The sequence below is a fragment of the Stegodyphus dumicola genome, chromosome X1 (genome assembly GCF_044657685.1).
Source record: "Stegodyphus dumicola isolate Sdum_Otavi_A_Nest chromosome X1, ASM4465768v1".
NCBI lineage: Eukaryota > Metazoa > Arthropoda > Arachnida > Araneae > Eresidae > Stegodyphus > Stegodyphus dumicola.
In genome coordinates, this window is record NC_140780.1 from 54,447,240 (window position 1) to 54,472,008 (window position 24,769).

Sequence of the window (24,769 nt, forward strand, 5' to 3'; positions counted from 1 at the left end):
ACACAAATCACAAATATCCAACTTCCGAAGTACCTTTACACATTCCACTACAACTATTAATATTCCATAGAGATTTTTGGCTGGCCTTAGCGACAACAGAATGCTCCACCAATTGAATACAAACGCTGATAGTCATTTAACAGGTGGTACAGCAACTGAACTGGTGTACTGGTGAACTGGTAAGCTCTCAGTTTAGATTTTATCTCATCATATAAAGTTAACAAATAGGTCGTGGCTCATCCAATCACGACATTCTTCATAACCATGCTTAATAAATCACGAACTTAATCTGGACAAGCAAATAATCTCTTACAAATCGTTCTTTTAACCGTTAAATGGCGTTTGAATAATTCTTAGCTGTCTCCGAAAACTTTTGAATGAGACGATCAGCTTTCGATTTTATCTCCACAGACTGCACTAGATATTACATCTTATCTTCATCAGGTATAGATCTATCTTCAAGAATCTTCTGAAATAAGCTCCAGAAAGGCTAGTAATTCTTAGAGTCACCTGAAAATTTCTTCAGCTTTATTTTTGGTAACTTAAATTTGCTTTTTTTCATTTCTAGCTTCAGAAGCTACTTTCAATGGCTTTTCCAATTTAGCACTAATTTCTAAATGATTGTCTCTGTACGTTTCAGCTTTTTCAAAACCATCGGTGTACAGTTTTCTACCATAAACAGTCTCCAATTTACTTTCAGCAAGCTTCTGACAATCTTCAAGTCTCTGGAACTTATCAATAAATTACAGTTTTAAAATGCGAACTTTAAAACTGTATTGATGACTTTTGGCGATAGCTTGGCAATATCTCGCCAGTTTAGCGACACAGACACTTACTAAGTGATAATAAGATTTTCCCCTGTATTCTTATTGTTCTGACAGGATATCGTCTCTCTAGATCTTCATGTTACATTATACAGAACAAAATACAACTATATCATTAATTCATTTTGGTAATTGATTCTAAATAACACTATCTACGTACGGGTTTGAAAGAAAAGCATAAAGAATTCTTTTTTTTTTTTTTTAACATGAAAAGGTTTCTTTCAGCATAACTCTAGTAAATTAAGTTCACTAAACCAGAAACGCATTTCAAATTGTATATAAAAAACTTATTTCATGAAAAAGATGAATTAATTTATGTATTTATATATACGCATATTTCATATATATAAATCATGTTCGCATACGTACATCCCTTATAGTTAAAAATACTGAGATCTACTTTTAGACTTAACAATGAAATCTTTAATCTTTTCAATAAAGCCTTAAGATCCAGTTAAATATTGTGTAAAATCAAATGATGTTTCATGAGCAAACGACTGTTTGAAGGTAAGAGGAGTGATAAGCTAATTTTACAAGTTATGAATGTCTAAATGGTTAAGTAAACGTTTCATTTGTAGACTCGCGATAAGCATTTTAGAAGAATTGAAATAAAAGTAGCAGTTTGTAACATTTGATAAAAGTTTGTTTCTTTCTTAATCTGTTTTAGGTCAGCTTCTTTTCAACAAGTCCGGAACTCAGCAATAAGCATCGGTTTGAGTACTTTTTGCGTACTGTGCCATCTGATACAAATCAAGCTGACGCTATGGTTCAAATCGTGCAGCGTTTAAATTGGACATACATATCAATATTGTATGAAGAATCAACATATGGTATCCAGGTAAGTTTCTTAAATGGCTCTCTGATTACACATGCTTCTTATTTTTTTGCTCTAGGATCTTATTATCATACAGATATTTATAGTGCGCAGGTTTTTGGTAATTTTTTCAAACCTTGGAAATTGGAAAGATATTTCATTATTTCACTATAATTAATTTTCAAATGCTTCCAGTTGAAAAGAAAGGAGTTTAAATAAGAAATCCGAATAGAAAAGAAAACATGTGAAGAAAACCATAACCTTAAGTGATTGACAAAATGTAAACTGAGAACTTTCTTTACTATTCTGAAATATTTTGTGCAGCAACTGCATTTAAAAATGTCTTCTTGTTATTAAATGCATAAGTATAAATACGTTTTAACTTTATCTGTTCTGAAAACTATTTATGGCCATATTTCAATGAGTAATTGAAACAGTAATGTGTAAATAAAAATTATAAACTCATAATTTTAAGATAAAACTGTACAAATACATGTTGCAAAACTTATAACCAAAAATATAAATCCACCAGAAGTATGTGTAAAAATAGTGTTCCATACATGCTGTTAAAAGTAGAACTTAAATGAATACGTTTTAGAACGTATTAATCCAGACTGAAAAATTTGTAACTAGATATTTGTTTTGACCATACATAATGTAACTTTAAGACTTTCAGTGATTATAAAAACTTAGATTGCCTTCCAATATTTTTATTAATTTTTTTCATTACATGAATAATAACGGCAAAGTTATGTCAGTATTGTTATAAAAATATTTATAATAACGATGACTAACACATACGCTAGCCATTTACCTAATCAGCAGTTTTAGTTTTTTTGAAAAACTTTTGTCAGTTATTTCTAATACTGCCTTTAGAAATCACTAAAGCAAGCCCAATTCAAAATAATTAATGATATATACGCTCTCTGCCATTAAAAAGACTGAATTTTTCTATACACTGGTACCTTCAACATTGACTTAAATTTCTAAGCTTAAAAAGCTTTAAGAAGTTATTTCAAAGGAAAAATACATAAATTTGAAACATTAAGCGAAGACCATGTTATTAAGATATAAGGTTACAATGTTAACATAAAATTTCCCAACAGATATTTCCGTTAACTTTTGTTTTTCTTGCTGTGTAAAATTTATTTGTCACTTATCATTTCTCAACATATTTTAAATCTTTTCCAGATCAAGGCAAGTTTTTATTTACAAACCACAGTTCATCTTAATTTGAAACGTGAAAAGAAATTATTTTCAAAGAAGTAATTTCTTTTTAACCTTTTTAACATATAAAATAAATGTATTACTTTAGCTTTGGGATTTCACACCTTTCCTCCTGATTCTTCATAGCTAAGCTGAATGTCCCAAATTAAAAAAATCACGTAAAGATGTTTCAAGAAAGGAAAGAATAAAAAAGTATTCATTTGTTAAATGTATAAATACTTCCATTACGTGATTTGAAAATATGATTCCATTACGTGATTTGAAACTGTAAATAAAGTATCAAGTTTATTTGCAATCATTTTTAATAAACGAGCAGTCAACAAACAATTCTGTCCCTGTTTAGCACAGATTTATATACAATGAAATTAGAGAAAGGAATATTTAAATTTTTCGTTACTTATTTTTTATTATTTAAACAATTAGCATAAACCTCTGAAATTTAAGAAAAATGAAAATTCGTTAGTTTTTCTCTCTCAGTTATAATTTAGGAGGATACTTGGATACTTGTGCGTTTTATACAGGCGTTCTACTGCATAAGACAGTACTTTCCTATTCTATCAATTTTGTCCACAATGGGCCTTGTGATGAAAATTTCTTAGTAAAGCGCTCGAAATGCGAACGTGTATGCGAGAAATTTGAGACACTTTGTCTCAGTAAGAGTTTATTGTCCGCTGAAATCATGAAGTAAATCGCAGGTATTGCGCCATCTGCCGATGAGGGTTTCCTGCAGTAGCAGTTGAGCTGTATTTTCAGAAAGAAATACAAAATCGGAAATCAGGTCACGTGTCCACTTCGAGGCGGAGTCAGAAGAGAGCGGGAGCCAATGCTATGCTAGACTTTTTTTTAAGTTTTAAGGTAGCTGATTAAAAATATTCAACAAGTTGACCACGTACGGCCTTCTAAAATAGTCATCTTCTATTTTTTCGTAATTTAGTAAATCCGCGAAGTCTGCAGTTATGTTTTGCTCGGCTTTTCTGTAAAAGTTTTCATTTAACTTTTTGAGGTGATCTTGAATGTATTCGATTTTCAGGTCGTTGTGGAGATTCTTAATTCTGAGAAAATGAGGTGCTCCGGTTATTATCCTTAGAAATTTATTTTGTAGAACTTGGAGTTTCTTGACATTGTTCTTGGTAGCGTTTGTCCACACGGCTGAAGCATAGGTGAGGATGGGTCTTATAATCGCTGTATAGGTTCTTTTCTTTTTTGCCAGATCTAGACCTGAGTAATCTGAGAGAAGAAGGTAAAGTTTTCTCATAAGTCCCTATGCTTTGCCCCGGGTGATTCTGATATGAGTGCTCCATGTAAATTACCTGTTGAACTTTACGCCGAGATACTTTGCCGAGTTGACGATCGGTACTTGCTTTCCGAAAAGGGTTACTGAGCTGGTGATGGGGTCTTTAATCTTGTATTTTCTTATGAGCAGAATCTGCGATTTAGTGGGATTAATCCTGGTTTTCCATGTAGCACACCACTTTTCGATGTCTGGGATTTTACTTTGAAGTTTCTGGAGGGTGTGGTTAGATCTTCGGGAACTTTCAGTGAGCGCCGTATCATCAGCGTAACGTACAAGCATAAAGTTATGATCCTGTGAGAAATTTAGAAAATCATGGACGTATATCAAGTATAAAATTGGGCCTAAGATGGAGCCCTGAGTTACACCTCCTTTGATACAACACGGGAAGAAGCAGTGGTCGCCCTGCTTCACTGAGAAAGTGCGCTTTTCAAGAAGGGATTTTAGGATCAGAATTAAATCTCTGGGCAAGTTAAGTTGAATCAATTTGTAAAGAAGTCCTGTATGCTAGATGCGATCAAAGGCTTTGTCCACGTCTAGCATAAGGATGGCAATACTTAACGTATTACGGAGAGCAGCACCAATAAACTCAGAAATTCTGATGAGCTGGTGGGTCGTAGAAAGTCCTTTTCTAAATTTTTACTGTTCTTTAGGGAGGAAGCTGAGATGATGTATACTTTAGGAAGATTTTGGTAAGAAAACAAAAACTTAAGCCAGTTTAATTCACGTAATAATTACTCCAGATGAATTAAGTTTAAAATAAACAAAAATGTTAACAAAAATCAAATTTATTATAACTTTCATTTAAGAATAAAATCTGAATGAAACTACTCTAAATGCTCAAAATAACCGTGATAAGTAACAGCTTAAAATAATAGCATGGCTAAATATCACTTGAATGGTTACGATTTAGAACCTTAGTTATAAGTTAAGAAATGCATTAAATATAATAGGCTTTCAGGCTGAGACAGGTTTGATGGCGAAGTTAACTTTTCGCAAAACTATACAAAACTTAAGTTTTTGTATTAGCTTATAAAGAAAACAATACTTCAGATATAAACCTGATTTTCATTGTCAAATAAAAAGAATCATCTTTAAATAATTAAAGCTACCCGATAATTCATTAAAAACGTTTTCTTGGGGTCCGGCTACAGAACTAACTTTTCAAATGCGGAATTCTGAAGAAAGTCTTTTTCATCAGAAAACATTAATTTAAAAACACTGGTTTCATATTATCTTTTGTAGAAATTTAAGGGTTATAAGTAAGCCTATGCGCTTATTTATTTGAATGGAAGTGATTTAAATCGCATCTTTGTTGTTTCCGTTTATTTGTTTCTTTTATTTTATTTTTATTTCTTTATTTATTTTATTATTCATTTATGTATTTATGTATTTATTCTGCAACAAATCTGCATATTATGGATCTGACTTTTCGGAGATTGTTTGTTGTAGGATAAAGAGCCGCTTATCTGCAAATACCAAACTGAATTTCAACCACTGTCCCAATGCAGAAGTAATTCCAGTTACTAAAATGTCAGTTATACACTTACATGCAAAATCTTCAGTTAATGATTATGGAAATGTTAATAAACCACCGACCACAAACTTAATAACAAGTGCTGTTTAACCTAAAACGGAATTATTAATTGTGAAGACGATAACTCCATCTTCCTACTTGTAAATTCTTAGTTTCTCGCTAAATAATCTGGTTAAAACCCTTAATACTGCTCACCGAAAAGCGAACTAAGCTATGGAATTCCTAATAGTAGCTGTGGATAACGAGGATGACGTCACGGTAAAGATGTATGTCCTAGATTTTCTCCATTTTGAATCATGCGACCCTCGGATATAATGTCATGACCGCCAAGTTGGTGTCACATGATACCTGAGTATGACATCACCTCTGCTCCAAATTGAAAATATAGCAGTTTCGTTTTTACGTTATTGCAAACACTGTTATGTACCATCTTGAACTATATGCTTGAGGTTGAATTACATCCCTTTTCATTATTTTTTATTATATTACTATCTTCTTTTCTACTTTTAATTAAATTTCTTCAACCGAATATTTACTTATTAGTCCGTAACTATTTTTAATTAATTGATGTTATTATTTATTCTAATGAAAGTAAATATTTAATAAATAGATGTTGTATAATTGCATGAGGTTTAAAAAGAACGGCGGAAAGGTTTCGATCTCTCCACCTCTGATCCGCTTACCGACGTCCTAACGATCGACGGCTTGGAAATAAAAACAGCTTATCATATAGAACTGAAGCATTATTTTTGCATGTTGCATGTTCTGTATTGTTTCGTTCTCAAATGGAATATTTGACTTCTGCCCAAATTTAAAATTATTTTCTGCAAAAGTAAATTTTATTTCCATAGTTTTATTTATATTTCTTGTTTGTTTACTTTTTGTTTCCATAAACGCTTAGTTTTAACAAATTAGTTTTTTTTTTTTTTTTCCTACGTTTTATTTTTAGATATCTAAATGATATACTTTTATTTTTAATTTTTTTATTTTGCAAAAATAAATTTCGTTTGCACGAGTTTAATTTTCCTTTCTTTTTTTTTTTTTTTTTTACATAGAAAAAAGAAATATATAATAAGTTTTTTATTTATTTTATTTAAAAATTTAGTTTTAATCTTTTTCTTATTATTCTTGTTTGCTTCTAAGCTAATATTTTTGAAAATACAAAATTTATCTTTTCCCTTCCATGCTCTTAATTTTGTCCCATTTTTATTTTATCTTTCAAATACTTATTAATTTTACATTTTCTTTTCTCCAAAAGTAAACTTAAACATACACATGTTTCATTTCCTACGAAATTTAAGTAACATTTTCTGTAATATAAAATTAACTTAAGCCAGTACATATTCTTTCTAAATGTTTAGTTGGGATGCATAAGAGAAATGCTACATTTCTTATTTTTTATGCTACTAATTCTTAATCAAAGATACTCAGAATGCTTTTTTGTTTCCATTTTTTCTACTGCTAATCCAAATTCTACTAGTGCCCGCCAACGACCAAGTAGTAATATCGCTGAACACTAGTAGTTCCGACATTGCCTCGATCCCATACTGCATGAGCGTTCTCGTGGTTTTCCCCATGTGTAACGTGTATACGAGCGAGTTTGCCTTAGAAAGTCCTCCAAGAAGGTATCCCTTCTCTTAGGCAAGATAAACCTCGCATGTTTTGTCATCAAACTAACCAAACCAAATTCGGCTAGATTTTTGAAATATATCTCTAACACATATTATTTTTAATCAAAGAACTGTCAAAATATGTTTAGGAAATGTAAATTTTATTTTAACACTTTTCACATTCTATTTAACAAACTTTGCCTATGCTTAGCCCTTTTCTTGCCCATAAAAACATAATCCTGTTACAATTACCTTTTTTTAAGTCACTGTAGACTTTTTCAGAAATATTAACAGCATTAACATTCGAAAACGAAACATAATTTTGTGTAAGACCTGGATTAACAAGGCTTTTCCTCATTATGCATTTTCGTTTTTAAGACTTGTTAAGAATTTCTGTATTTAAACCAAAACCATGCTATCATGACTTTTATAGATCTGTTATTATTTCATATAATCGTAGAAGAAATCTTTTGCCTTCCACTTTCCCATCACCCAAATCAAATCCAGGCAATCTTTGTGCGGGGAGAATGGGGTGCTATGCTACGTGTAGGCAAAAAATGAAGTCTACAAAGGATAATTGAACACAACCATTTAAATTGATCTGAGTAGGAAGCTGAGTGGTAAACTATGATATTGATATTGCGGAAAAAACATATTATAGACCTATAACTGACGTATTAGTGTGACAATACTCGCCCTTTTCGTTGAAATGGCAGGTAAGTAAAATGTATGTGTCCTATGTCATTCTAACGTCTTCCGAGCAAGCATTAAATTTTTCGTGGTAAGTCAGAAATTTCATGAAATATTCATCTCTACTCAGATGTTTTCTTTTCTTCAAAACGTTTTCAATGAAATAATATCCAGACTCCAAATATTTCTTATGCAATTCAATTATATTTTTCAGTTTATAGCCAATACGAGTCCGATAAATAATTTTTAAAAATGGTAAAACTTTCTTTTTGTTTAGCTTTGTTCATTTTCTTTTTCGGAAAGATTTACGAGATGATGGGTACCGTACCTCCAACTTTTAAATTTTTACTGATCCATTGAGTCGTTAGTGACCAACGACGTTTTCAAATTTTATCTTGATTTCGTAATGTAATCGATGCTGCTCTGTATTAATACTTCAGTGTCAAGTTTTTATTATAAATATGTATTAATTTATTCATTATATCGATATACCTCGACGTATTCAATTTTGTAATGTAGTTTTACATTGTACATTAAGAGTTCGATTAAATAGTTAAACGACAGAGGCTCCGATTTCATTTTGAAAAAGTGAAAGCTTTCTTTTTCAAAATGTCTTGAACATAATAGTCTTTCGTTGCCCAACATTGTTGGTCCGAAAATCACACTTTATAATTTTTCTGCTGCCAAAATTATTCAAAAAACTTCATCCATTGGAGAACTTGATTCTCTAGAGGTATTTCACATTAAAAAACATCTTTCTGTTCTACTTAACGACCCTAACTCCAATCCATCTTTGCCTTAGGCCTTTAAAGAAATTATGTTTTAGTTCTGGTTTCATCAACAGATGGCGCCACTAGCTTGTTTCTTGAACATGTTTATTGTTAAACTCTTCCGTTTGTAAAGACTGTGATTTGCGTTCCGAAAATTTAATTTCGAAAGGAGATTTGAAGGTCAGAGTTGTTGTTGAGAGGGATAGTCCAAGCATATTTCAAATTGATAGCTACACAGGTAAGTAAATATTTAGACCCATCATTAAAATAGAATAGTGAATGCATATCCACTAAATCAGCTTGAAATTGCTCGATTAAGCCTCCTGCAATTACTCTGTTCCGGGGAAATTTGTGCTTCAAAGGCTTGTTTGCCTCAAAAGCAAAGAATATGAATCCTTGATTTCCAACTCTTTCTTGGTTTCTTTTGTTTCCTTTTGATTTTTAAAAGCACGACGCGAAACAGTAACACCACTGAAGCCAGGAGGGATTTGAGCATTCTCGAGTCAGTGCTGTGTCCTCATGATCAATGCTCAGATTGATATTCATTTATAGCACTTAGGAGCCTTTTTCACATTACGACATAATTTACAAGCATAAATAATTTCACAGGGCACTTCACAAGCATAAATAATTTAATGACACACAATGAAGAAAAACTTTCCTGATAACAATATTCATTTTCTCTGTTTTATACTGAGGATTCAATTAATAACACGATTCTTTACTTTTTTTTTCATTAATATAACATAAGCATTCCAGCTAGACAGCAATATAACATGAAAGCGTTAATGTAACATACCTCTGCATTTATATAGGTTTGCTTTGGTTTATTTAATTATGACAAAGCACATTAGGGCTATCTGCCTAAGGGGAGGGATGCCTTCGTGGAGGACTTTCTAAGGGAAACTGGCTCTTATACACGTTACACATGGGAAAAACCACGAAAGCGCCCATGCAGCCGGCCCGTTCGCGGGATTCGAACCTCGGACAGAAGTACCAGTGTTCAGCGACATTACCGCTCGGCCGCTGGGGAGCCCAATGCATTTATATAACAATATAACACTGTTTAGCTGAAACAGAATCTTTTCACCTACATATTCGTTTCAGACAAGTCAGGAAATGAAACAAAAAGAATTTAAATGCCTGATCCATATATACTCAGCTACTGTAATTTGATACCTTTTTTATATCGCGTCTCTGAACAAATTTTTCAGATTTGTCTGAGTGAAACTATGACTAAATTTTCATAAAATTTACTTTATGAAATTATGACCTGAAAATGTAAATGTAAAGTTAATTATGCACAAAAGAACTACCAGCTATGTATAAATAATGTATAATATGTATAAATAATATGTTAATAATTTATATGTTATTTAATATTTAGCTCCTGCACAATCGTAGCAACTTTTTTTTCTATTATTGGTATTAATATTATACACGGATCGGATTGTGAATATCTCGTCTCTTCAGTTTTACATAAATATTTACTTTTAGGTGTATATTTATCCCGTTGTCTTTCAAAATTTATTCTGAAATTAAACTGTAAATTTTTGCAAAGAATTTACTTTCTCCTTTCTCAAATCCTGAATTTAAAACCTTAAACGCACTACTAAGACTGCTCTTGTCTGGTTTATTTCCATCCGTGTAAAGAGAATTTGAATAAATTCTTAAGAATAGCATTTACTGGGTCTTCCTGAGGTGCAAAATGAAAAAATGGCAAGAAAAAAAAAAAAGGTCCAAAGAAACAGAATTTTTTAATAAATAATAAATTTAAACAATGGCATTTTCCGCCATTTCTAACAGCGCATATGCATGAAATCTTTCATGTAGGCATTAAATTTTGGAGGAAAACCTTCCCGGTGGAGTATTTGGTGTATTTAATTATGGCAAAGCACACGAGGGCTATCTGCCTAAAGGGAGGGATGCCTTTCGTGGAGGACTTTCTAAGGGAAACTGGCTCGTATACACGTTACACATGGGGAAAACCACGAAAACGCCCATGCAGCCAGCCCGTTCGCGGGATTCGAACCTCAGACCGAACTACCAGTGTTCAGCGTCTTTACCGCTCGGCCGCTGGTGGGCCTAGGTGGAGTATTTGGAAACAGTGCATTATTTTTTTTCTACTTTGCTTTAATTTTGGAGTATAAAAATTATTTTGAAAACAATTTCGCTGGTGGGTTAGCAGATTTGTGTATGTCAAATGTTTCTAATCATTTGCACTTGCATTACTTTTGGTTTGAATTTTAACTAAATCATGGCAACTGCGTACATGAGAAAACGAAATACATGATTTCTTCTCTGTTTATGTTTCATGCCGTTAAAACTGCATCATTTAATTCATGAGATTTTTCAAAAATGTCTTGTAAACGAACGCTAACTTTATGGCTACTGATAATATAAAACACTGACTGATACTGAAAACGATATTGAAGACTTTCAGGCTTTAAGTTGCATGCAAAAGAAGAAAATTCAAAATATTATATATAGAATCAAGCAAAAAAGTGCCAGTGCTTTATATTTTTTTATCCTTCCATATCAGATTAACAGGCTTTATAACACACATTATAATAGGCTTTCTGATTACAGAAATTAATTTTCAATAAAATGTTCTGGACATGGGGATTTGCAAAAGGGTTTCAGGGTAGAAGTATAGACAAATAATTACATAAATAATGTTTATCAAGTTTTGAACTGGGTATTCACAAGTAGATTACAGCATACAGTATTTTATCAATAAAAAACATATGTATTCTGCATATAGCTTGCAAATAAATATGGACATATTTTTTATGAAGAGAAAATATTTTTTAGTCGGTGCTAGAGTGTAATCGCCTGAGAGCAAATTATCTGGGATTCTCATTCTTAAAATACTGTAACACTACTCTTACTTATGCGAAAGTATTGATGAAGTTAAAATTACACAAGTTTAATGGTTAAATAAACTTAGTTATCGGTTTTGGACAGCTCAGTTGGATAGTTCAGCTAGTCCTCAAAAGGAAAAAGGGTCGAGAACTTCAAGAAGCTGTTCTTTTTTCAAACATACTTTTGCGAAATAGTCCTAATCATATCCCGCACAGTAATTCTTTTCCATTTTGTCAGTATGTAATATTGTATTTCACTTTTTTTCTTTCTGGGATAAAATTTCTTTATATAATCCCGTAACTTAGATTCCTTTACTTGTGGCATTTATGTTTTACTAACAAAATGTTACTTAATTTACATCTTTCCTTTCTGCTTCATTTCCCTTTGGGAGGTTCTTCGTTGTGAGGTCCTTTCATTTTAGAATTTATGAAGGTTAGAGTGGCAAGCAGTTTTGGAATAGAGTTAGAATAATTACAAATAGCTGTGTGTAAGATCCTTAGAACAACTACTGAGGGTGCATTTTTATATTAGAAATAAGCTTTTGTATAATGCCTTAAAAATTAGTTATGTATTTGACTACCTGCAGGAGTGGAATGAGAAATTCTGTACTAAAGGCATACGCTGTTCCAAGGGCAATTCCTCCGCCTCCTTAAACCATAAGATCCTCCCGGAGGAATTTTAACATTAGGTCGTTTGCAGCTCATTGGCTTATAGAAAACAATTTCGCTACATAGTCTGGGTTAATCTCTGGTTTTCTCGGGATGCGTGTTCTCTGATTTCTTTTAACTACTCTGATAGTTGCCTGGCTCATGAGACAATGGTCTTCTTCTTCTTAATTGCCTCCTATTCCTCCCCAGGGGACTTCATTCAACTTGATTGTTATTCAGTTGATTAACCTATAAGGCATTATCTAGCTGAATTAGCTTATTAAAGCTAACATTTCTTGGCCACATAAGCATGCATAATATTTCGACTGTTGAAGTATAGCTACATGTAAGCGTTTTGACATGTAAACGACGGTGATATTGAATTATTTAAGGAAGTGAAAGGCTAGCTTTGTGTTGGTAAATCGAACATTTGAATCTTTTCGGCAGTCTAGGCGGAGTTTATAGCCCTTGGTAGGAATAGATTAAATTGTTTCAATTTTACAACAGGTTCAAAGAAGCTTGTGTTTAAGGCAGGTCCAGTTGACTAGTATTTTGTGTTGTATATTTTAAGTTCAACCCTTACAAGGGATGAGGCAGAATAAATTTAAAGTTACCTTATTTCTTTGTCTGTTTGCCTTCAAAACTAGAAATTTAGTAGTGATTAAAATTGAATTATCTTACTTAAAAGGAACCGAAGACAGGTGTTATAAACATCTTTCTAAATTTTATACTCTCGAATAAAGAAATCAAAGTTATTTGATTAAAAGGTCAATATTTTTTTAATTCTTCTAAGAAAAGTGTTTTTTACATAAAAAATGGAATATTTTTTTATTTCTGTCTTTTTGACCTGTTCAATATTACATGGTTTCATAGTTATGTTAATATACAGAAAAATACTCACAAATTATACATTAAATACAGTAATTTGAACATGTTTTCATACTTAAAAGAATCAACAAATTTTGGGCTGAATTTTTAGCATATTATAAACATCGATAAGTCAACAAAATAATCTCATTTTGTAAGGAAGAATATGTTCTGCTTGTATTGTAAGGTTTATTTTAGTTAATTATGGATTATTTCTTATATTGAACTCTTCATGTAATTCTACTGTTTTCAGAATTACCAGAAAATGTAAATTAAGGGAGTTTAAACTATGAGCAAGAATATAAGTTTAAAAGAGAGTGTAAGAAACCTCAGCCTGCTTTGAGTGCTGAAATACAAGCTGGTGAATTTATTTTTGATTGAAATCACATTAGAAATCGCGGAATAGTGGAACCACGTTGTTAGGTTTTAAATATTAAATTTTTAAATATAAACACCGGGTAGTAAATAATTTAAATAATTTTTATCTGCCCGTCCCACAAGAAGTAGAAATTAAATTTGTTAATATTTTAGTTTCTGTAATTTCAAGCTGAAGTTTAAAATAAATGGTTTAGTTCTAATACATTGTGCATTTACTTAACGTTCTAGAAATGAAATGATATATATTATATATCGTCTGGCAATTTAAGAAGTTTAGGCTTATGTTTAATCAAAGCAAACTGAATTTAACTTTGTATCGGTAGTTTGAGATGCTGAATAAAAAAAGTAGTACTTATAATAAAACCACAGAAAAAAGAAAGTATCCTCTTTCAACCAAATAGAAAACATATTTATTGTACATTCAAACAGTATATAGACAAAACTATAAAATCTATATGCATCAAAATAAATGCATTGCGTTTGGCCTGAAAGTAGACATTTTGAAAAGGGATATAACAATTTGAAAATATATGAAGCCACCTGAAAGCTTTATCCCATGCACTTTAGGTGGCGAACTGCCTCGACAAATACAGAAATTGAAGGACACTTTTACAAACCACCGCCAAAGAGCATTATGGAAAAAGCTCTTAGGATTCAGGAAAGAGCTGCTCCTAAGAGATTTTAAATGGAGTTTTGCAGTCAAAAAGTTTAACTCTGCGAAATGTAAACGATATCTGAAAATACACATTTAGCGGGAGTTTGTTTTACTGAAAAAAGATGCTGATATACTTTACCAAGGAACAAAAAAGGGTATATAAGTGGTAACAAGACAGACAGAAGACACATTTTTACTGTACATATGGGAATATAATTGTTATAACTGTATTAGAAATTCTGTTTTGCACGGCATTCTAACTTTAGCATTAAAGCATATACATAAATCTTGAGATTTTTATTTTAATTATAATCACATGTCAAATAATAAAAGGAATATTAAATTATAATAGATCTAATTTTAGATCTGATAAATAAAGTGATGAGATTTAGAATTAAAGCAAATAATTCCTACGTGACGAACTAGTTGACGTTGCCTGCTTTTTGGGATAATATTAAGGCACGCCATGACGCCCTCGGAAAACAAAATCCTTGAAGGCGAGCAGGCTGCATGGAGTTTTATTGTGTTCCCACGTGTAAGATAAATATTAGCAGCTTTCCGTTAATAAGACATTCAAAAAGGCATTTCTGTCTTTAATAATTGCATACCTCATCAGTTTACCAACTAACCGTTGAAGGCAATCAAAATGTATGCGACCTAAAAATGCAAACCTTTCATAAATTGCATATAATAAAAGTAAAAATTTCAAATCTTCCGTGTTCATAATAAGCAAGATCTGCTAAAGAAATTATATTTTTTATGAATTAGTACCTTTTATTTACTTTGTGGTCATACGATTAGGCGTATCTTTTGTTTTTCTTCTATTATAAACATACGTTTTTTTTTCGGGGGGGGTTGTTTTTTCCTGAAAGTGACAAATTAAATAAAACTTAAATAAAGGATATATGTATTATCGAAAATATTTGAAATGAGCGAATAAAATAATGAGTTATGACAGAAACTATCAGCAGTTTCCTGTTTGTCACTTCTTTCTGCCCCAGAAAAGGAAATTAGATTTCCCCTTTTCTTTCTTCTTTTAGCTTTTTTAGGAAAATAATTTCTTTGTTGTTGTTGTTTGTTGTACATTAATATGTCTGTATCAGATGAAAATTTCAATATTTCTTTAGAAATTCCTATTAACAGTCATAAAAGTAATTTTTGAAATTGATTTTAGTCCCACATATAAGAAATTCCTTATGATTAGTTAATTAGTTAATAACGAACATAGTTTCATGAATCATGAAACTATGTTCGTTCGAATTATCATCCACCACATATGACTCGTATACACGTTACACATGCGCAAAACCATGAAAACGTCCATGATGCTAGCCTGTTCGCCGGGAATTTAACCCTAGACCGAACTAGCAGAGTTCAGCGACTTTACCGTTCGGGCGCTGGTAGGCTGAAGAAAATACGAAACAATATAAACTCAGACTTACTTTATTGCTTCAAACTGTTTTTCCTTTTAATACTTCTAATTCTTATCGATGGTTCTACGAGTTCTTTCGGGATGATTTCTTTCGTGGGTATTTCTCGTTGTAAACTATTGTTTTCCGGCTTTCCTATAGCTGGCAGAGACAAAACGCTGCAATCATACATCTTTCCATTCTCGAAGACTCGCATTATGCAATCGTTTACGTTGCAGCTTATTCAGTGCAATCTTGGTTGATGATTTAACCTTGAGTAAGTACTCTTCATTTAAACAAAAATCAAAAGAAAAGTTTCAGATTTCATATACCATTCAACATATCCCTCTACAATATGAAGCAGTACATTACTTTTTACGTGAAACATGTGATATTTCTGACTCACTTTATGCGTATGTTGTCATAAACTTTAATAAACTTTCAATTAATATTTATTTTTTGAGAAGAACCTTTCGTTATAATTGAATTATTTATAAAATTATTCTTTTATAAACATAAAAATATCTTTAAATATATGAAAAATATTATTGCGAAAAATTATACATATTTTCTAAAACGATAATTTATTAAGCATTCAAATCTTATTTTATTTTCCTACCTCCACCATGTGAATCCAAAGCTGAAGATACTTCATTTCTTTAAAATAAAAGAGATTGTAGCTTTGTTAAGTTATAGTTTCCCATTAATAAGTACGAAAACTGATAAATTGAAAACAATTCAGCAAATGTAATTATAGATGTTTTTATCACGAGAAACTTCTTTTGAGTGGTATTTAAAAAGCAGGAAGTGAATACTATTAATTAGTTTATATGTATGATTATATTTAGTCAAATTTATTATATTTTAATAGTAGAAGTCATTTAATTACTGAACATGTTATACAAAAGTTTAGCGTCTATCAAATGTGTAATAAGTCTATCAGATGTGAAATAAACAATACATTTATGTAGATGTAAGTAGGAATAAAGAAAGGTATGTGGGAATAAAGCAACAATGACCTGCGTTATGCATACATATAGCAGGTAATTCCATCGATGTTGATCGAAACCATTTCAGTGTAAAGATATCACTTCATTCTGAAGTAATTTCTAATAACTTAGAGCTATGTTAAATATAAGGACATATTCTCAAGGTTCTAAAATATTTTATTATTGCAGGCATTTACAGTACTAGAAGAACTTCTTCTGAAGAAAGGCATTTGTCTAGCAGTGAAAGAGAGACTAACGAAAGATTCCGGAGTTGCAGGCGACTCTTATTACGACAGCATTGTTCGAAGAATTTTGGAAAAACCAAGTGCAAGAGGTAAAACTGACACTTTAATATTCACTGATAAAAAACTTTAACGTTGGTGAAATTTAAGTAAACTTCGCTCTCTGTATTATCAATGGGAGGGAAATACTTTGAATATTTAATCTGGGTTCTGATTTAACAATTTACATTTTTATACTTTTAATCTTCAAATGGACAGCTGGTCCACTTTAGATATAGGTGCATATCAGCCAGTCGAACAGAAATTTGGAAAACTCCACTGCAAAGGGTAAGATTTTTTCAGTTGTAATACTTATCTGGTGTAATTTAAGTAAACTTCAGTCTGCTCATCATTAGCAAGAAAAAAATTACTTTGAATACTTAATCTGGGTTCTGATTTAACAATTTCCATTTTTATACTTTTAATCTTCAACTAGACAGCTGGTCCACTTTAGATATACGTGCACATCAGCCAGTCGAACAGAATTTTGGAAAAATCCACTGCAAAGGGTAAGATTTCTTTCAGTTGTAATACTTATCTGGTGTAATTTAAGTAAACTTCAGTCTGCGCATCATTTAACAGGAAAAAAATTACTTTGAATACTTAATCTGAGTTATCTTTGTAACAGTTTCTATTTTTGTACTTTAAATCATCAACTGGACAGTTCTTTCACAATAGATGCATATCAACCAATCGACTATTTTATCTCTCGTCTTACGATACAATACATTGCTCCTATAGTACCACATCATAGTATCAACTACCTTCACAAAATGTTCTACCAACTCCAACAGCATAGTATCTCAGGAATGACAGTTTCTATTTCTTATGTACTATATTGCAAGTATAAGAAAATATCTTGGCCTATACTGTGAAGAATGCAATGCTGCATTATGCGCAAATCGTTGTTTTAAAATTTACCATACTAAAAATGAATTTCGAATTGATGTTATAATACTTTAAAAGGCGTGTATATATATATATATAAAGAGAGAGCATATTTTTAAACTTATGTAAAATAATTTTGAGGCTTACAGAATTTAAGATCTACTAATTGAAGAAAATGTATATATAAATGAAAAAATATACAAGTTTCCAAAAATGCATGTGAAATTAATTTGAATCAATAAATAAATTATTAAACAAATGTGATAGAAAAATAACGTAAATTGAAGTCTTTGACAACGGTTTTGAATGCCCACTAAGTATTCTTTAGAATTGTAATTGTTCCAATGAAATGTTCATCTTTAAGGAGCTGTCGATTGTAGACCATCAGACACACCGGCCTTTATTTATTCAAACGACAGGCTAGGAAAATGGGATTGGGATACTTGAAACAGTCTCTGTCAGTTGGCAAATCTTCATGAGACCCAGCTTTACATGCAGAGGGGGAAATGAAATATTCTCTCTGTCGACAAGTGGCTGATGTTTGGGTCACCAAGTTTCAGGTCAAATCTTGACGGCCAGTTCGATTGTACACAGTGCTTCTCACGATCTCTGCTATCCCACATACTCAAAAATCAGGGATGCTTGGTATGTATTTGCTGACTAAGGAGGAAGAAGCTCAGTTTAAAGTCAATGTATATAATCTACTGATGCATGTGATATTGCAGAAAATCAATGACTCTCTTTATATCTTTGTTGTGTAGAATTGTTATGTATTATTTTATAGTGATTAGTTAATATATTACTAATTCAGAAGTCAAACAACAAAAATCAGCGTTATACCTACAAAATTTCCACAGGACTAGTTTCGATGGTTTTACCGAACCATCATCTTCAGCTGCAAAACCGCAAATGAACAAGATAGGAAATAATGATTAGATAAGATAAGAAAGCCTGGACAAGAATAAGCAAGTGGCGCCATCTGTTGGCGAAACCAGAACTAAAACATAATTTCTCTAAAAGCCGAAGGCAAATTTGGATTGGAATTAGGATCGTTAACTAGAACAGAAAGATTTTTATTGTTTGACTTCTGAATTGTTCTCTTTATTGTTCTTTTTGTTGTTTGACTTCTGAATTAGTATTTATTCGGCGTGTTGTTGTGTCTTAATTAGTTAATATATTAATTTACGAGAAATAGTGAAATTGTAATGTTCATATTTTAAAATTAATTTTTAATTTATAGTAATGTTTAAATTTCTGCATTTGATTAAGATAAAGCTCTTATTTAGCGAAAAGTTTGATACAGCTAAAGAGGCGTGTTTTTTCGTTCTCACGGACCGACTACTTTGGGGTCAAAGGTCGGCGGCCAGCTGCCTTTTTTGTCTCCTTATCTTTCGGGATTGAACACGCGTTTTGCTTGTTCGAAGGCGAATAGCTCTATCGGGGCCGCGCACTTGACAGAATTATAGGTTGAAAATATTCGATGTTGGTTGCGCGGGAAAAAAGGATATGTCACTTAAAAGAGAGGGCTGATTTTTCTTCGAATTTGGTGGTTATTAATTGCCTTTATTCTAGTTGGTTAGAGAGAGTTCAAGTATTGTGTAGGATTGGTTAATTTAAATTTTATTGATATTTTGAACCAATAGTGATTATAGAGTAGTACGCATTTTGAGCGTCACCGAGATTTTAAAAGTGGTTGCACGAGAGGCAGGAGAGATGATTAGCAGATTTTTCCAGTTTTTCAGCTTCTTGGAAAATCAACAACTCTCTAGACAAGAAGGAGCGCAGTTAGCCCGGCAGCTCCTTTGGGGCCGGTCGCGGTCTGCGGGTCCACGCACAGCCTCCCCGTGGTTTGCTTGCTGCAGGACCGGACCCTGGGCGATGCGGGTTATTGGTGTGAGGTTGTCCGGCGACCTGGAATTGGTTTATCGCGTTTCGGCACGCATGAATCGTCGCCTGAGAAAAATTCAAGAGAATCAGAAAAGAAAGTAGACAGCTCTCATGTGAACGGTTAGAGAGTATCCGTTTTTCCCTATTGGAAAAGATGAGCTCATTTCCTTGTTTCGAAAGGGTGATTTCCAGCCGCTGAAATAATTGCGTAAACTTTCATCAAAACCTCTGGACTGCCGATTATAGAGAATCGGCGAGGCTGACTGCTTGATAATCGCTTTCTGCTAATTGACGGTGAGGGATTCCTGAGAAGGAGTTGATATGTTGGAGGGAGTCAATAGACTTGGTTTCAGACAGCGATGAAATAGCCAACCGTAAGTGCGTCGAACAGTTATCAGACGTTTTTTGACAACTATTAAGTCTCGACCGAATATTGTTTTCGACGTATTAAAGAAATAGTCCGGTAGCTCCCCAAGTCCCACAGACTGTTCTGTATGCGGCTTCCGTGAGTGTATTTTTTTCCCTCTCGTTTTTTTTTTTTTTTTTTTTTTTTTTTTTTTTTTTTGTTACTGGTTATTTAACTAATAGATGAGAGAGTGATTTTTATTTTTAAATGGTTAATTGTCATGAGTTATCACTTAAATTAAATTAAGGGAAAATAAATGTTTCTTAAAAGAAATTTTCACAAAATTAATGTGTATTGAGATTATATCAAGTAGTTTAATTTCTAAATGTCAGAAGAAAAATTGACTATGTGTTACTGGGAAAGGAATAATGAGTTCTTCTAAACTAGCTTTATATGTGAGTTTACGTTTTTGAGTAACTATTTATAAAGATTAATAATTGTAAGGTGTTTCATTATGATTTTGGTAGATTTGGAAAATGTTAAAAATGAGATTAGTGATCAATGAAAATTGTGTAATTATAGTAAAGTACATAACTAATAATTTGGCTACAATATTGATCGTTGTACAGATTGTCAAAGGAGAAATTGTGAGTAATTGTTTTCAGATTTATTTTTTAAAGAGAGTTTTTGTGTTTTGGTTTATTTTTACGTTTTTGTGTGTGTATGTCGCGGGACTAAGAGAAAGTTGAGTAAACCAGGCAGTTTAACCAAACAATATTAACGTTTCTTTTCTCCTTAACATCTTCATATTCTTCATACAAACAAACTGGATGGCTTATTAGGACTTCCGTAATGAATTTCCATTGTGGAGGAGGACACATTTGATGCTCCGCTTTGAGCTATCGATGACCAATCGCCATCTTTCTTTTATTCTAGTGGTGGTCTCTGACAATTTATAGGCATTGGCCGCTACTAAAACCGAAAGCGGTAATCACTTTATTATGGTGGCGGTTTATTGTCCACCACATTTTAGTTCGGGTGCCACTTTAGAGTCATTAGTTTGTTTTAAAGCAGGAAACGTGAAAAATGAACAATGCCCTCTCCGAGACTGAACCAGGACCTCTCGAATATGCACCGAGTGTGCTGCCGTTACACTAATAAAGCATGTTGGAAGGAAGGAGGAGATACCGTATAAATTAACATAAAACGCAATCTCGCAATCACACTTCAACGCCTTAGAAAGGGGAAAGTCGGGCCGATGAGATATTATTACGAATCTAGTTTGATTTTTCAAAATTTCTGATTTGCAAAGCGTGTTAATTATAGCACGTGTGTCTAAGCAGGTAAAACATGCTGCTTAAAACAAATTATGATATTTTGTTGTATTACTCTTTTATTATGGTTATACAGTTTGTGCAATATTAACTGAAAGTCCTTCAGACCCTATTAGACTGATAAATAAATTATCGCTCCATTTGAAATAAAACATCAAAATGTATGTAGTTTTAAATAGTCTTTTCATCTAAGCTTGAATTGAACAGGAAGCACAATGTTTGAGCTCACTCAAACCTCTGCCACCTGCGGGTTGTAAGATAACAAAATTGAAATAACAAATTAAAAGTGTTTCAGCAGGAGACTGCACAAATTTGGCCTAGCTAATTTGGCTCAAAACTTTAATACACTTTACTGTTTGAAAACAAAATGTTTGGTTAAGTACATATTTTTTCAGTTGCCAATAAAACGCTAAGTGTTAAGTGTTTGGCATCATTTCACTTGATATATATGAAGCTTTCTAAGATATGAAGCTTGTTAAAAAAATCTTCATTTCAATTTCAAAGCTAGAGTTTTTTTTTTTTTTTTTTTTTTTTTTGAATTATTGCAAACAGTTGCCTTAATATGCAATTTTATTTTCTCTTATAAATATTTTACTGCATTTTTGTTGCTTTACTTTTTTAGAATAATCTAAAGTAATTGTTTACTTTTAAAACAAAATTAAATTTTAGTCGCTTTTTTATTCTTTTTTAAGGAATAACCTTTTCTCTTAAATGATGTTTTACGTACTGCATGATTTGGATGAATGAAACAAAAAAAATGAGCTTTGTTACTAGGATTTCTCGAAATCAGTTTTTATTTGTGAATTTTACTCATTTCATTACTATTTCCTGGGCAGTTTTGAAGTTTAATTATATTTAAAAGATGAAAAAGGGAAAGCATAAAAGCATAGAAACATTTAACCGGAAAATTACTTTTAACTTTGTTAAATATTAATAGAATATTTTCCACGGCAATATTTGAATACTGTTATTTCTATATAAAACCAACTGTAATATTTTAATGAAATTATCATAAAATATTTAAACATCAACATGAAATATTTGCCATTACAAAAAGTAGTAAGATATTGGCATATGTTCAAAATATTAAAAGTGTTCCTAATGCGGTGAGGCAGGTCTGTTTTCTTCTTCAGTCCCTCGGAGCATTCCCAATAAATTTATAGCTCCAGTATTATTTACAATACTTTTATTGCATTTCAAACTTTTCCTTTATATTCCGGAATAATTTCAAGAGATACGTTTTTTCTTTACACTTAAGTGCTCAATCTGTTTCTTGAGCTGCAATTGTAAGTCTTATTACGTCCATTTAGACATTTTTTACAAAAATCAAAGATGGTAGAGCATTGACTTCAGTATATCTTCAGTGACCAAATATAGATGATTATGCACTTAATTCAAAAAGAGAGTATACCTTTTTATTCATTTTCATATATGTCAAATTCTGGTACATTTAATTTTCGAAATTTACTGCTTTTATTCAAATGCAAACAGACATTTAATAGATATTCTAGATATGTAAATTTGTTAATATTTAATGTAAAACCTGCTAAAGAATAATATATCTTACAAATGAGAAAAACTGGCCTAAAATAGAAAACAAAGTTATGAAGAATTAGGGATTTAACGAAAATGGAATATTCCTAGGAAATTATTATTCAAAGATACAATTTCTGAGAAGAAAACGAGAAGGCTTAAAAGAATGGAAAGAAACTTATCTCCGAAAATATAATGTTAAATTCCATGCCCATTTTCTTCAAAAACAATCTATTTTCCGAACCTATTTTGAAAAAATATTAAACAAGATTTAATCGTCAAGCTGAACAAACAAGGTTTACTTTTTAATTCTTCCATCCTTTGCAAGAATATCAGCTTTGTGTAATATTTACATTCCCGTTTCTAAATGGAATAATAGCGTGTTTTTATCCCTTTTTTGACATGATAATACATATGCTTGAATCTGTACAATGTATTGAATTTTTATGCATTAAATATGCAATGAAAACTCTCTAAGACCATTACCGATTGTTCCAGATGATTTCCTTTTATGGAGATGATCACATAAGGAAACATATTTATCAACAATGTTAAGTACCGATATTTAATTACGCTCTCTCAAATGCTTTCAAAGATAGTCGTCTCAATGAGGTGGTAGTCGTGTGAATTTAATCACATTTTCTATAAAATATATCATTAATAGACATGAATTTCAAGTAAACGAAAATAAAACTTGAATTTTAAAAATTCTTGAATTTTAAAAGTCTGAATTTTAAAATGCCTATAAATATAAACCTATCTTAATAATCCAAGACTAATGGTTTTTAACAGGATTTCGTAAATACTCAAAAAGTTTCCTCTTGATCCCAGAACAATAGTTCTTATCATAATTATTGTTAAAAAACAACAAATGAAGGTAACTAATTGTCTCTTTTAAATAAACTAATGAAATGGATAAATTACGTTTAATTGATTAAACGCAGTTCAGCCTATATAACCATTCAAGCAAAGCATTCAGGATCTATCTTGTTTGAAGAAGTGAACCGAATCCATCAAGAATCATTTCACAATTATAGCCATTTAGCCCTTTTCTGAGGCAATAAAACGAATGCTAATAGCGTCGCTTTAATTTAGTTAGCATGATTAAATATTTTACTGCTATTCTCTTCGACACCTATGAAATACCCTTCAAAAGATGAAAGATTATAATAAAATAAAAACTGCGTTAGCCTCAATAGTTGTGTTACGTCTTTCATTACGCTCTATTATAACATTTATCATGATGAAAATAATATCAATACTAAATGTTAGAAAATCGAAAACCTGCAAAACGCAACAGTTCGCAATTTGAAGTTCTGCTTATAATACATAATAATTTTTCCATAGAGCAGCTGCATAAGTTTTTCTCAGTGTATTTACTAACATTCACATAGAATTCTTGCAAATGTTATTTTTGTCCCATTCAAAAATTCACTTCCTCTTTCAAAGTGATTGCAGCAAATAAATGTCCATTGCTTTACAATAACGTATTACTTTTTCATAAATAACCTTATAAGGATTATGTTAATTTTATTAACAGTTAAATTGGGTTAAAAGTTCCTTTCCTATTAATTCTTAACTTCAACTTACTACTTCCGGCCAGAACGTAGTTTTGGAATCATGTCTGAATGCATAATGAGAAAAAGCGGTATTTAACTGCGAAGTTCTTCCGTCTTAGAGAGAGAGATAACAGGTATTCTGTCTGCACGCGTCCGCCTTTTTAGGCTACTCTCTCGTAAGCTATTATTACGCTCGCCCGTACTTTAGGCCCTTGATAGCTTCGCTCGCGGGCTATTAACGTTAAGGAGCAAACTCGGTTAGAATCTTGATAGTTCGGCTATATCTCTTTAGTTAAGAGATATATTTAGTTTTAGTTAAGTTTAGTATTAGTCTTAGTCTCTTAAGTTCAAAGCCCAAGTGTCGGCTT

At 31.8% G+C, this 24,769-nt stretch overlaps 1 protein-coding gene across 1 annotated transcript in view; it reads left to right on the top strand.

Moving 5' to 3' along the window:
* Positions 1–8,902: 8,902 nt before the first annotated feature.
* The window catches only part of LOC118185142 (metabotropic glutamate receptor 4-like), a 96,795-nt gene continuing 80,928 nt past the window's right edge, over positions 8,903–24,769 (top strand). The window contains exons 1-2 of the mRNA XM_085806978.1: positions 8,903–9,001; positions 16,763–16,907. The gene's annotated coding sequence lies outside the window, so the exon portion shown is untranslated. The remainder of the gene's footprint in view (positions 9,002–16,762; positions 16,908–24,769) is intronic.